Genomic DNA, 12539 nt, shown 5'->3' with positions numbered 1-12539 from the left:
ACGCTCGAATCGATCTTTAGGGATTTCTCCTGCGTGGCAGGGCTCCGGTGTCCTCGATCATGGGGACGAGACGGGCTCTCGAACTCGGATTCACCGAGTGGATGGGCTTCTTCACGGCCGATTAAGTAGCGACGCTCGTGTATCGAACGAGTAGGCGAAAAGCTTCGTGGAAATTTCGACGTTGATCGCAGCTTTCGAGTCGACAGATTCTTCTCGCGCGTTTCCCATCCTGATGATTCTTGACGAAAAAATTTGCCAACTGTGGTAGAATGAACGGGGAGAGAAGACACGGAAGGAAAAATTCCGCACTGCGTAAACGCTCGATCGTGGGAGCTCGTTTAAGCGAGGATTTAGTTGCTTGTTAGCTTTCTAAATAACGTGTGGCGAAGGTTTGAGCGAGAAGCGGGCGCGCGGTAGGCGTGCAAGAACGATGGTCCAATTAAGGATGTGCTGCCGGTTACTTTCGGTTAATCCGCGTGAAGAGCGATCTCCGGGCCGAAACTCTTAACTTCTAGAAAACTTTCCGGTTTCATCGCCCGGTGAAACTCTACCGCTTCTCCTTCCAGCCGCGAAAGCCACGAATTACCCACGGTCGTTCGGTGTGTACCCGCGGGAGAATCTCCTCGCGACGCCTGGCATCTTTAATTAAACGTAGCTTTAATCGTTACACCTTCGAGTTTCGTTACACAGTTGCGTCCAACAAAGTGCGCGACAATAAACGTTCTTTCGTTGCAAAGACTAGTCTGTGGCTACGGCGGATGCATAATTGGAGTTCTAACGAATAAGACGCGTCTGAATAGCACGCATTCATAGAAATCCATTACGCGATCAATTCTGGAAAAACTGAAACTAAATTTTATTCATTGTCGTCGTCACCTTCCTCTTTTTATTCGATACCACGTCATCGCTTGATATATTTTCAAGACCTACTACCGATGCGTTGATCGTCGATGTTTAGGACCTTGGTGGACGTATATAAACGTTCACTGGGAACCTTGTCATTGGTGGCAATATAGTCGTTCAATAAAAATACAACCATGGAAGAATATATTTTCTTATCGCGTAAAGTTAGAGCCTTGTGTACGTATATTTCGCTGCTTTGACGTATCAAATTCGGAACGACAATACGTCGCATACGTTCGCTGTAACCGTAGCCGAATAAACCGGGCCTCGAATAAATGCTGATGTTTCAACTTCCAGCCTTCGGACTACCCTAAACTATAATACATATGCAGTAACAAGGGCCGCAAGTATTGTTGCACGGTCGACCATCGATTAGGCCTCCGGGTACGACGTGCAACTGTGACGAAATTGTCTCGACTCGGTCAACCAGCTTCTCAGAAGACTCGCACATCCGAAAACGGATATGGAGCCAGCAAGTGACTGGCAAGCGTTACGAACTCACAAGAGTGCGGATGCGCGATTTCGTCTCGAAATCCAAAAGCATTGTTCTCCGTGTTCCGGCACCCCGTTGAGGCACTCATCGCGTCCAAAGCTCTCCAAGACGTCCTCCGGACTGACTGATGGATTTATGAATTTACGGTCACCCCGATCCACAGGGGGTTAATTGGTGGCAGCGTGAAGCGACCAGGTCGGAATCCAGAGAAGAAGAGGAAAGTGGAGACGCTGTGGTGCATGTGAGTCTCCTTTCGTTTCGCGAGCAACCGGTCCTCGCGATAATTGCCGTCATTTTCTAAGCATCGTCAAGGTCGGTCCTGAAACCGGCTCGCCTTTCATGCCACCATCTCGCGTCGTTTTCCTGGCAGACCTTTCGGCTGGGTCATCGTAACCCTTTAACGACTCGTAATTATGATTCATTAACCGTTTCGTTCTGTTCGAATGGCTTCTCTCGGAGAATTAGATCGGACCGAGGCGAAGTTAAAATTCCAACCTTTTGCGATCTGGACATGTCGAGTGTGATAGAAGCGTTGTCGTTCGGATCTCTTCCTGCGAGAGATCGCGCTCGACCTAGTGGGAAATTAACGCGGAAAACGGATTTATCGGAGGATTGAAATGCTTCTCGGAGGTTGCTGGCCATTACGAATTCGAAATTAATCGAACGAGTTGAGAACCGTCGAGAGATCTTCCTTCGAAAGATTGGATAACGAGATGCGTAAGTTTCTCCTCGTTGAAGCGGCGTTCACACCGAACGAACATGGAAGAACCGGTCCTTGTCGAAGTTCGTAGCGTTGGAAACGCGTGGAGAAAAAGCGACGGGGCCGTTTCTAGGTTGCAACGCCTAGCATTTCCATGTCGAGATAAGCTAATGAGACGTACGACGGTTAGAGGTAAACACGCTTCAAGTTTCCATTCCACGTAACGCGACTGCCGTTTTGGCTATTGGACCGCCGATAGCGACGCTCGTTGAAAACCGACTTATCGTCCATTCTGGTCTCGTTTTTTGCTCCTTCGTCTACCTAGCCCCGGGTAAATTTTTTAATTCGTCCGTTTTAGTCACGTAAATACTTAGAATGCTTAGTATAAATAAAGGCAACAGAGTTACAAGATACTAAGCTCTATGCCCCCAAAAAAGGTTAGATGGTAGAATTCTAGAGAGTATAACGGCAGTAGCGTTTCGGAAAATTCAGCGTACGAGCTGGAAATTTTCGGTTACGTCACGTTCACGTCACAGCGTAACTCGAAATCCTGGAAATAAATCCGCCTGTTCATCACGAATCCAGCCCTTTTCAAGCCCGTTTCTCCTTTTTTCAAGAGCGAGAACAATGGAAAAGCGAAGGAACGGGTCTAAACGCGAGGCGGTGCATCGCATTTTTCTTGGTATATTTCCCGAGCGCGTGGCAACCGGACGTTTTGAAATTCATCACGAGAGCTACTTCATATAACGCGGCGGAATGAATTATGTCGCGGCGTATCTCGCCGCGGTATCTTCGTTTTTCTCCGGTCGTAATCCTGGCCGGGCGCACGTGCCGCTGAATTCGAGGTTTAAATTCGCGGCGACGTTTCGAGTATGCGACCGCGGAACGTACGAGCTGCCGGCGCGTATCTCGCCGTGAAATAATTTCGCCAACGTCGCACCAAACCTGCGCACGATCGCGTCGCGCGTTCCACGGATATATTAACAGCCACTTTGCGCCGCGCTGATTAACCACCAGTATTCCCAACTTTCCTTTCGACCGTTCGCGAATTAATCATCCGCCACTATCAACCGAATTCTAAGTATCCCGACGCGCTGAAATAGTTTTCGGTCGTCGTATTTCGATTTTAGTCGTCGAGAAAGCGAATTGACAAACGCGCAGGACGGATTGTTCGGTTCTTGGAGATTGCTTTACGACAAACTGGTGAAAGCGGAGATAGATCGGCGCTTCTCCATCGTCGAAGGCAATAAACACGGTAATAAGCAAAGGTCGAGAAATTTACGTCGCGGCCGATTGCGTTTCCCTTGGACGTTAGAGTAGAAACCGTTATCAGGCCAAACGGATGGATAGCGAGCACTGCGAACCCAATGGACAGTCTTCGCGTTTATCGTTGTTCGACTACGTTCGCGCTGCACTCCGCGGACTGACGACCCTTGCCAGCCGAAGGTATACGCAATTTATTCCCGGACGATAAATCATCGTCCACCTACGTTCGTAATTTCTTTTTGGATCATAAATCAGTTGCGCCTCGGAACCCATACGGAGACGTTCGCGTAACCATCACTGTGCGTGTAGTCACGTTGCGTGTAGGTACGATGCGCGTAGACGCGGCGAGCGAAGAACACGTGGAAGGAACAGCGGATACCGGTGCATCGGTTACACAACCTGTCCGCTTTTTGCCAGCACCGCGAATACTCAGAACGAAGAAAAATCGCAACTGTTTCTCGCGATGACCGTTTATTAACACGTCAACCAGAGGAAATTCATGGAATCTGGCACGCTCTTCTAACGGATCTCATATCGCAGATGTCAGCAAGAGTGAATAGTTTATTTAGCATTTTTAAGCAACAAAATCTACGACGATTCAAGTTACAAATGCTATTACCGATCGAAGAAGATAAAGGAACAATCCCAAGGGAAGATACGATCTTTAGGTAGAATACGATTCTCATCGACGTTGACAAAGGAGTTAAAGAAACCGCTCTGTAAATGACCGGGATGAATTACCAGAGGTATACCGCTCGTAACTCCATTAATATCAATTTTATTGTCGCGATCAGGGTAGCGCGTGCGCGGGTCGTCATGAGTCAGGCTGTTTATAGCGACGATATTTTAATGACCCTTCTCGTCTCGTTCACGAACACGACAAACAGTTGGGTCAGCGTTCCGGTTGACACGGTGCCGCCTTTGAAGATCGAACAGCATCGGGGAAAATCGTTTCGGCGTCGACACGGGTTCGGGACAGCACGGCTCTTTGTACCGGTGCTGTTTAATCTTATCGACGTTCCCGTTATCGTCTTTACACGATCTGCTACGATGTTCGTATCCATTGCTGTGGTAATCGCGTTCAAACGTGAAAGTGGAATCGGTCGTGACTCTCCACGACGCGTCCCATGTTTATTTAAAAGCAAGCAACGATCATCGGTGGTAATCGAGAACGTTGATCGCCTCGGTCGAGCAAACGCACGCGGTTGAACATGGAGTTCGTCGACCGATAACGCGTCGATAAGTTTCACGATGAGTTTCGGAAGAAACCGTGGAAAGTCGGTGAAAAGCGCGGTCGAGTCCAACTCAGCGAGTATACATACTTTGTGATTCGTGTTGGGGAGTTTCGTGCTCACCGGCGTTGTTTCGGCTTTCCAGCACCGGCGAAAGAATGTCGTTCGAAGGTATTAGCGCTTTATCGCCGGTTTTTCCGACGAATTTCCGAGAGCAACGAACTTCGCGTTGCTCGACGCGGTTATCGCGTGTTTTTGTCGAAAGGTTCCTCTCTCCAGAGATACGACAAGTTCCTCGGTCTATTTGCCCGGCTAGATACACCGGCTATCTCGCGTGTTTTTGAGGAAGGTTAAACAAACTTCTGACGCCCGAAAACCGACGAAGATTACCCGTGTTTGTCGAACGATGCATCATCCCTTGCAAACAGACTGCGCAATCTTCCTTCACTATGGAATCTACTGGCACGGCCAGCCCGAGAACCGTATTTGTTCGCGTTAAAACTCTTAACCAAAGCATCGATTTCGGTCCGTCTGTCGAGGTACGTTGATAACGCTCGAAAGTTTCCGCTGTCCTGGTTGTTTTCGCTAATTTTAGGAAGAAAGGGAATATTCCGCGAACGATCTCGTATACAAATACGCGCTATCCGCACGAATCGCCCTGTTAACGTTGTCGTGTCGAGAGAAGCATTGTCGTGCCTCGCGAAGCAAGACGAATCCTTCCTTACGACGCAACGTTCCTACCGACGATAAATCGCGGAACAGAGCACGGCAACGACCACTTACGGTACCACGGTTTCCGTCAAGCCGTGTCCACTTTCTCACGGAATGCATTAACGCCTTTGCAGCGACACGCGAAGGCCCGTCGACGAGCATCCACTCGGCGTCACGGTGCACAAGCTCCAGAAGGATGTTTAGCAAACACTCGGAAAATTCGCTGCATCACCTTTCGGCTCGGCGTTCGGCAAACAAGCCTCGGTTGGAGCGCTTCCAGAAAAGCTGTCGCCGCTCGGCGTAGGCGCCGGCGTCCGCCCATCGAGCATCGTCGACGAATAATCTGCTCGAGTCTGGCCCGGCTCCGCGGAATCCGATCGCTATCCGCCTCTACCCGCTCTCCAAAGACCTTATTCGTTTCTTTCGCTTCTTTTTTCCACCGATGACTCTTTCCATCAACGTCTGCGGTCGACGCGCGGCGGTTTAGGTACAGAGAGAACGCGCGCAACCCTCTGGCAAAACGCGGACCATTTACCAGCGAACAGGTCGATGACGAGTACAATATCGCGAGTAATACGATAACCACAATGGACTATTTCGGCATCAACCTGTTTCGCAAAGCCCGTTTGAAGTTACCGACGCCAGGCGCCGGGGCCACTCTGCTTCCCTTTCGCAATCCACCGGCCCGAACGAAAGGATTTCTAAATACTCGCTGGCGGTATTTGCGGATGTCCGCCGGTAGTCCCCGCTAGGCCTCGAAATACCGCTGCCTGGAAGCATGCAACCACCGTGAGAGGAACGATGAGCGTATGAGGACAGGGGGTGCGATGAGGATAGGGAAAGAGGGAAAGAGAGAGGTCGAATGGAAAGGAGGAGCGAACAAACGACGGGACCTTCTCTCACGGGGCGCTTGCAATCCGATCCTCAAAGCCCATCGGGTAAATACGCCTACGCTGGCCAGTCGTAGGGGAGGGGGTTTGGAGAAGGAGCGTTTAATTAATTCCGTCCAATATGCCGGTACACCGCTGGAACATAGCCGGCAATTCCGGCTGCGTTTTCACGATACGTCCGCCTTGTTGCGTTTATATGCGCGTAGAAACGCGTGGCTAAGTATTTGGTCAAAGCAAGCCGCCGCTACGGCTCTCTAACCGCGATGCACGCTACGAGATGATTAGGCATTTGCTTGATGGTTTCCGGAAAACTTGGGATCGCTGGATTAGGCGAGAGCGTTGTACTTTATTCCGTTAAATCGACGTAAATCGCGATTGACAACAACAGGGGGGACGAGTGGTTACGCCAACGACGCGAGTTTGATATTCCGACGACGAGAGCTCGCAGTCCGATCCTAGGAGAATTGCAGGTGTTCGCGATAGGAGAAACGCTTAGCTGACCGTGCTCCTGACCCATATCTTACGCGTGAGTTCCGTTCCTCTTTCACACGCCACGCCATGCTCGCTATCTTGTTGTCAGTGTTACGATAAGCTACAGATGTTTCGTCAAAGAAACTTCTGATCCTCCCAGATCCTTCGCGAAAGCCTACGCGAACCCAAACTAGTAAGAGAGCTTACAGTGTCGCGCGGTGAATCGAAACGCGATAGACGTTAAATAGGAGAACAGACAGCGAAATCATCCGTATAGTCTCGAGCTAAACGCTCGCCAGTACAAACAGCAACAACGCGCGTCACTTTACTCGACGACTTTGTTTCGTTGCAGCCCCCGCGGAAGTACCCCGACACGGAGAGTCCTGTCATTGAACCCGGTGAGCGGCTCGTCGGAGCATTGTGTCAGTCCGTCGACACGAAACAACCCCCGTGAAGGCAGCACGGGACGGTGGAGGGCACCACGGTGCAGGCTCGTAGCAAAGGGCGTACCACGTAAAACCACGGAGAGAAGCTGGACTCGTTGCGTGCACCCTCCTGCCTGCGTGGTGCAGCTTCTTTTTTTCCAGGCCGAGTCACCGTTGTGTTCACGCTGTAAAAGGACGACACCGGTTTCCATCCTTGTCCGGTGTAGCATCGTCACTGCACCCCTTGGCGATCTCGCTTTCACCCTCGTGAAAGGAGTCTGCCACGCAGAATACGAAGAAAGAAGAGTCGTGGCCCGAAGGAGTGGGGGGTTGGTAGCGCAACGCGACGAGAGTAGGGAGACCCAGGCATCGGATGGGGGTAGCTGGCAACGTGGTAGAGGAAGCTTTCGGTGGGAACGGTGGGGGCAGAAACGAAACGAAGCCTCCGAGCGGTCGGGCGAAACGGCGAGCAACAGTGTGCCGCGCGCCGCTGACAAGCGAGCGTAGTCGTTGAGAATTTAGTGCGAGAGGTAGCGCGAAAGATAGCGCGTGTCTTGACGAGTTGGAAGGTGTTGCAGGGTGGTGAGACTGGCGTGCAGGAACGTTTCGTGTTCGGTCACGCGGGTGCGTTCGAGCTTCCATGAACACATGTTCCGCAGCAACGTCGGAAGCGCAAGGAGACAGCTGACACCGGAGGATACGAGCTCGATCGTGCCCGTGGAAGTCTTCGACTTGTGCGAAACGGTGTGAGGTTTCCCATGGTGGGTTTCGTGCGTATGCATACTCGACGTGTCTACGAGTGAGAGAAGGGAATGATCGACAGTGCGAGGAATAATAGTGTAACGTTGTCGACGACGGTGGTTCCGGTTGATCATCGTGTTCGTTGACAGCGTATGGCTCGCGATCGCTCGACCCCGTTGCTTCGTCTACCGTGCAGATCCGTAACGACGCTTCGGCACAAAGAGCCGCCGTTCGGTAACTTTTCCGCAAACGGAACGAGCGCACGATCGACGAGCAGGGACGGTCGTCGACGGATCTCGAGGAAAGTGATCGTTACCGTTGAGACACGCTTACGGTGCTTCAGTGATTCGTGAGAGCAAGCGACAGAGTGATCGAAATTGGCGCACCGGATATATCATTTTGCGAGTAAAGAAAGATCGTTGTGTTTGCTGTGATACGAGTGGTGCGCGGGGAAGCAAGCTACGAGAAGAAGGGTGTCCGTATTTTCGAAGGAAATGCGCTGCTAGCAAATCGGCAAGGTGTCGCCCGAATTTTTGAGGTAGGCATCCTTCTCATTATTGCTCTTTGCAAGCTCGAAATAATAGCTGGTAAAAGCGACGATAGAATATGAGAACGGACGGGGCTACAATTATTCGCGAAAACGTGCGTGAGTGGTACGGTAATTGCGTCGGGAAATGGACCGTATCGTCGAGGTTGAAAGCCCGTTACACTGAAAACGTAGGTTTCCGAGGTGCGTGCAAATTACGATCGGTGTATATCGCGTCGACACGTGGACCACGACCGATACAGAGACCGCAAAGTTGCCACCGTTCCGTGAGATTTTTCTCCCGCAAGAGGATTACCCTGGATACCATTCTAAAAACCGGCTGTTCCGCCGGATATCATCCCGATCGTAAAAGCCTTACGATCGTGTTGGAGCACGAAATGACTCTAGTCGTTCGATAAATCGATTTTGGATTCGCAAGCGTCCGTCGGATTCGCTCGATGTGAAAATTTTCGAGTTTATCCATCGTCGGGATCATGGCGTGTTACGCAACGAGTACTTTATTTCAATTTAAAACGCTTCCATGCGAGCGTCTTTCTTTTAACGCTTGCGTCACAGTTACGCGGAGTTTCGTTGCCGTTCGCGAATTCGATGATTTCACAGCGTGGTATCTCGCTTGGATTCGGAGGACCGACATTTTTCTGTGGTTAACGTAAAACGATATCTCTGCGAGCTGCGGATCCAATTCAACGTGAGACGCGCGCGGACGATGGCGCACGAAAGGAAAAACGAGCGAAACGGTGAAAAGAGAGGCGGAAAGGTGGAGGATATAGAGAAAAATTCCGCGAGCGCGTGTCTCGTGGGTGGCAGAGAAAGGCAGAACTTAATGCAGCGAGCAAACAAATAAAGCATCTCCGACGGGGATTGAATAGAGTCGACGTGCCACGGAGATCGATATTCGCGACTCGCAGCGAAACGTCGAGCGAGATTAACACAGGCTACCGCGGAAATACGCGTCGACGGTCCCGCGCACTCTTTCGCGTTTTTTCGCCGTCCTCTTCTCTTTTTTTTTTTTTTTTTCGTTTTTGTTCCTTATCCGACGAATTAAATCGACACCGTCGTCGGTTCGGTTCAGTTCGGCTCTGCTTGTCCGGCCTTTTCAATGGCGAGGGCTCGTGTTCGTTCACCTGTTGGTTAATTTCCATCGAATCACGGGTATGTTTACTCTCGATTACCCAGCGTAATGGAGAATTTTCATCGCGATAATTAAGCGAATCCAGGGGCCAGGCAGCGCCGGAAATGCGCTCGTTCCATTTGCGAAATTACCGGAACCGTGACTGTCGGAACGAAGCACCAGCATCGTGATACTTTTCGGACTGGCAACCGTTAAAACGTGCTCGCCGGTACGCTCGAAGAGAAACGTTTCCGCCGCGATACGATTTAAACGAGTTACGACGAACGACGCGAGTTGCTCTCTATGTGCGCGAGGTCATGCCACCGAACGAACGGAGATGAAATTAGAAATAATCTCGAGACTCCCACGAACTCGGTCAGGATCGGGTGGTGTAGCGAGCGCGCCTGTCGTTGACAGTTATTAGGAACTTATGGGGCGAGAGTTCACGGTGAAAATTCGAGCCAGACCAGCACCGAGGGAGTTCGTTTTCTGTTCGAGACGCGGCACGGTTTATTTTGACTGCGCACCAAACCGCGTCTCGACCCTCTGCGAACGTCACTTTTTCTCCCCATCGCATTGCGCCCGTTCCTTCTTCGAATTTCGATCGTTCCTTTTTGCGCGTACATCTTTTTCGAAAACGATCACGCGCCGATAATTAAAGGCAGAAAGAAAACTGTATGCGTATGTATCGCGAAAATCGTTCTACAGTTGCAAAGCTTAAATATTGATGGACATCAATGGGTCTCTAATTGCAGACAGGGTAGCTCGATTGGAATCAGATTTCCAAAGGCGATCGCAGTTGGAAAAGTTGCTGGTTCGTATATACATACAGTAGAACAGACGATACCGCGTTAGCCAAAATCGAGCTGGAAATATAAACTCGTTTGTGTTCTCTGCAAAGCATCGTGCAGCGCGTTAACACTAGAACCACCGATAGTTAGCAGGAAACTATTCCAACCAAAACCAATCAAAATGGTTTGGTCCTTAAAAAATACTTAATAATAGAATATTTATATATTTATTGATTTATTACTTTCTTACAGAAGGAATTCCATGTTATGTTGACGCATTTATAAAATTGTAGAACCAGTCATTTCGACTGCTGTGGTATTTCTAGTGAAAGCATCCGGCGATCTAACGATCAATCGGAATTTTTCTGATAACTGATATCATCGTATCGAATGATTCGCAGTAAAAAATATAAAAGCGCGTGGGAAATTGTACAAAACGAGGAAACTGTTCAATCGGGCTTCGATAAACAGATCGCAAGACACTTTTACACTTTGACAAGTACATATCATTTTGACTGATACTGGTATAAATAGCCTTGATAAAAAATTATTATCAGTTTGAATACACAAAAAACAAAATAAAATTCATTATGTTATTCTTTTAGTTATCGTTGCGAAAGTCATTACATCACTGCGGGGAAAAATATAACGCGAGGTAGGAATTTTAAAATAAAATTGTGAAATCGGTCAATTTGGTGTGGCAGTTCTAGCGTTAATCCGAGAGAGACGAGCTCGATGACCGCATCTAAATCTCTCCGCCTTCGTCTTCCTGGCAAAATTGTGGGAAAGTTTCCGTTGCTTGGCGGAGAGAAGGCGCGTCATAATCGAGCGTCAAATTCGTTGAATAAATCCACGGTTGCGCGTAAATATTCCACGATGAACTCCGCTCGAAAAGACGAGCTGGTCGCGCTCTTGGCAGTGGATAGTCCATGGGATGAGCGGCAGATGGAAGCACATCACGGCCGGTGCCACGCGGGTCGACTTTTCGCCCAGAGCCACACGTTCTCCTCGATGACGCAAACAACAAATACCGAAATACCCACGGCGATAGTCGTTATCGCTTAGTAACGTTTGAATTGTTCTTTTTCCCGATAATGCTAATTGTCATTGAAACTCGTCGGTCTGACGCGTCACGCAGGAATGTTAATGTTTTCTCGTTTCTAGAGCAAATACCTAGCTAGATAACGGTTGGGAACTAAACGACTCAATTGACAACGCGAGGGAACGAACAGCGCTGCCCGAATCTGCTGGAATTTCTCGTTTCCGATGAACAGCGTTGGTAAAAAATGCGAGAAAAATGCGTTAACGAGCCAGCAGTTAAAGGCTGATAAACCGACGTTCCAGTTGCTAAACACTGCAACGAAGGCTCTCCGATCGTAAACTTTTGAAGCGAAATCTTGCAGGGGTTAGCGAACCGGCATGCAACGCTCAGACGCCGGCGACACCTGCTCCCGCACCCTCGTGTCACCGAATACCTGATTAGCGGGGGAGGACTCTCTGGAAGTCGGTACCCTTGCCGGAGGGTCTCGGTTTAATAAAGCACCGCGCCGGTGAGAAACGCGAAACACGTGCGTGCAAAAGTTCTCCCCATGGAGCGTGTAACGACGTTCCACGGCCGAAAGAGGAAGGAAGGAAGGATGGAAGAAAGTTACGAGGGTGGTTACGAGGACGCACGAGTGGAGGAGGGTGGCCGAGAGTAGTTTTAGATGTCCCGTTACCTTTCCTTCTATCGCGATGCTTTACTCGCAAGGGGCGAGGCGAACGAGCCGCGGAGCACGCTCGAATTTTCCAGCGGTGAAATTATACCGATAGATCCGCGTCAAATGGAAATACGATGGCGTTGGTTCGCGGGGCGCAATATCGGTAATGGGGCCAACGGTTTAACGACGGAGTTTGGCGAAAGTGGCCCGGGGTACGCCGTACTCCCTGGTCGCTCGCTAAACTTGGATATTGGAAAATTGAGTTAACTTATGCCAGAGTAGAACGATTTTCTCCGGTTACCGTGTACGGCCATGATTTTCAGCCGTTCGCCCTCTAAATTCGTTTCGCCGGATTCGTTTGATCGCGAGCGCTAAACGATATATCCACGACGACGCGGAATGAAGCCTGCAATCGAGAAGGAAACGAAACGAAACGAGAGAGGTGGGAACCCGACGACCCTCGTCGTATTCCGCTGCTTCGTATAACCGCTGACCGAAGAGGGTGCGAACTTTGTTTCTATGGCCCGCGAACAGGGGAGTTTCGCGACAGTTTCGAGG

The 12539-nt window shown here is 50.0% G+C and overlaps 1 protein-coding gene across 5 annotated transcripts in view; it reads left to right on the top strand.

The window, feature by feature from the left end:
* Positions 1-12539, top strand: part of LOC132912565 (uncharacterized) — a 228945-nt gene that overhangs the window by 151518 nt on the left and 64888 nt on the right. For 4 of the 5 annotated variants that reach the window (XM_060970070.1, XM_060970071.1, XM_060970072.1 and 1 more), the window contains one exon: positions 7019-8370. The exons of the other annotated variant lie outside the window; for it this stretch is intronic. The gene's annotated coding sequence lies outside the window, so the exon portion shown is untranslated. The remainder of the gene's footprint in view (positions 1-7018; positions 8371-12539) is intronic. 5 annotated transcript variants of the gene reach the window in all.

The sequence above is a fragment of the Bombus pascuorum genome, chromosome 12 (assembly GCF_905332965.1).
Source record: "Bombus pascuorum chromosome 12, iyBomPasc1.1, whole genome shotgun sequence".
In the NCBI taxonomy this organism is placed as follows: domain Eukaryota; kingdom Metazoa; phylum Arthropoda; class Insecta; order Hymenoptera; family Apidae; genus Bombus; species Bombus pascuorum.
Note: the sequence above shows the minus strand (reverse complement) of the source record. Positions and strands in the feature narration are given on the sequence as shown.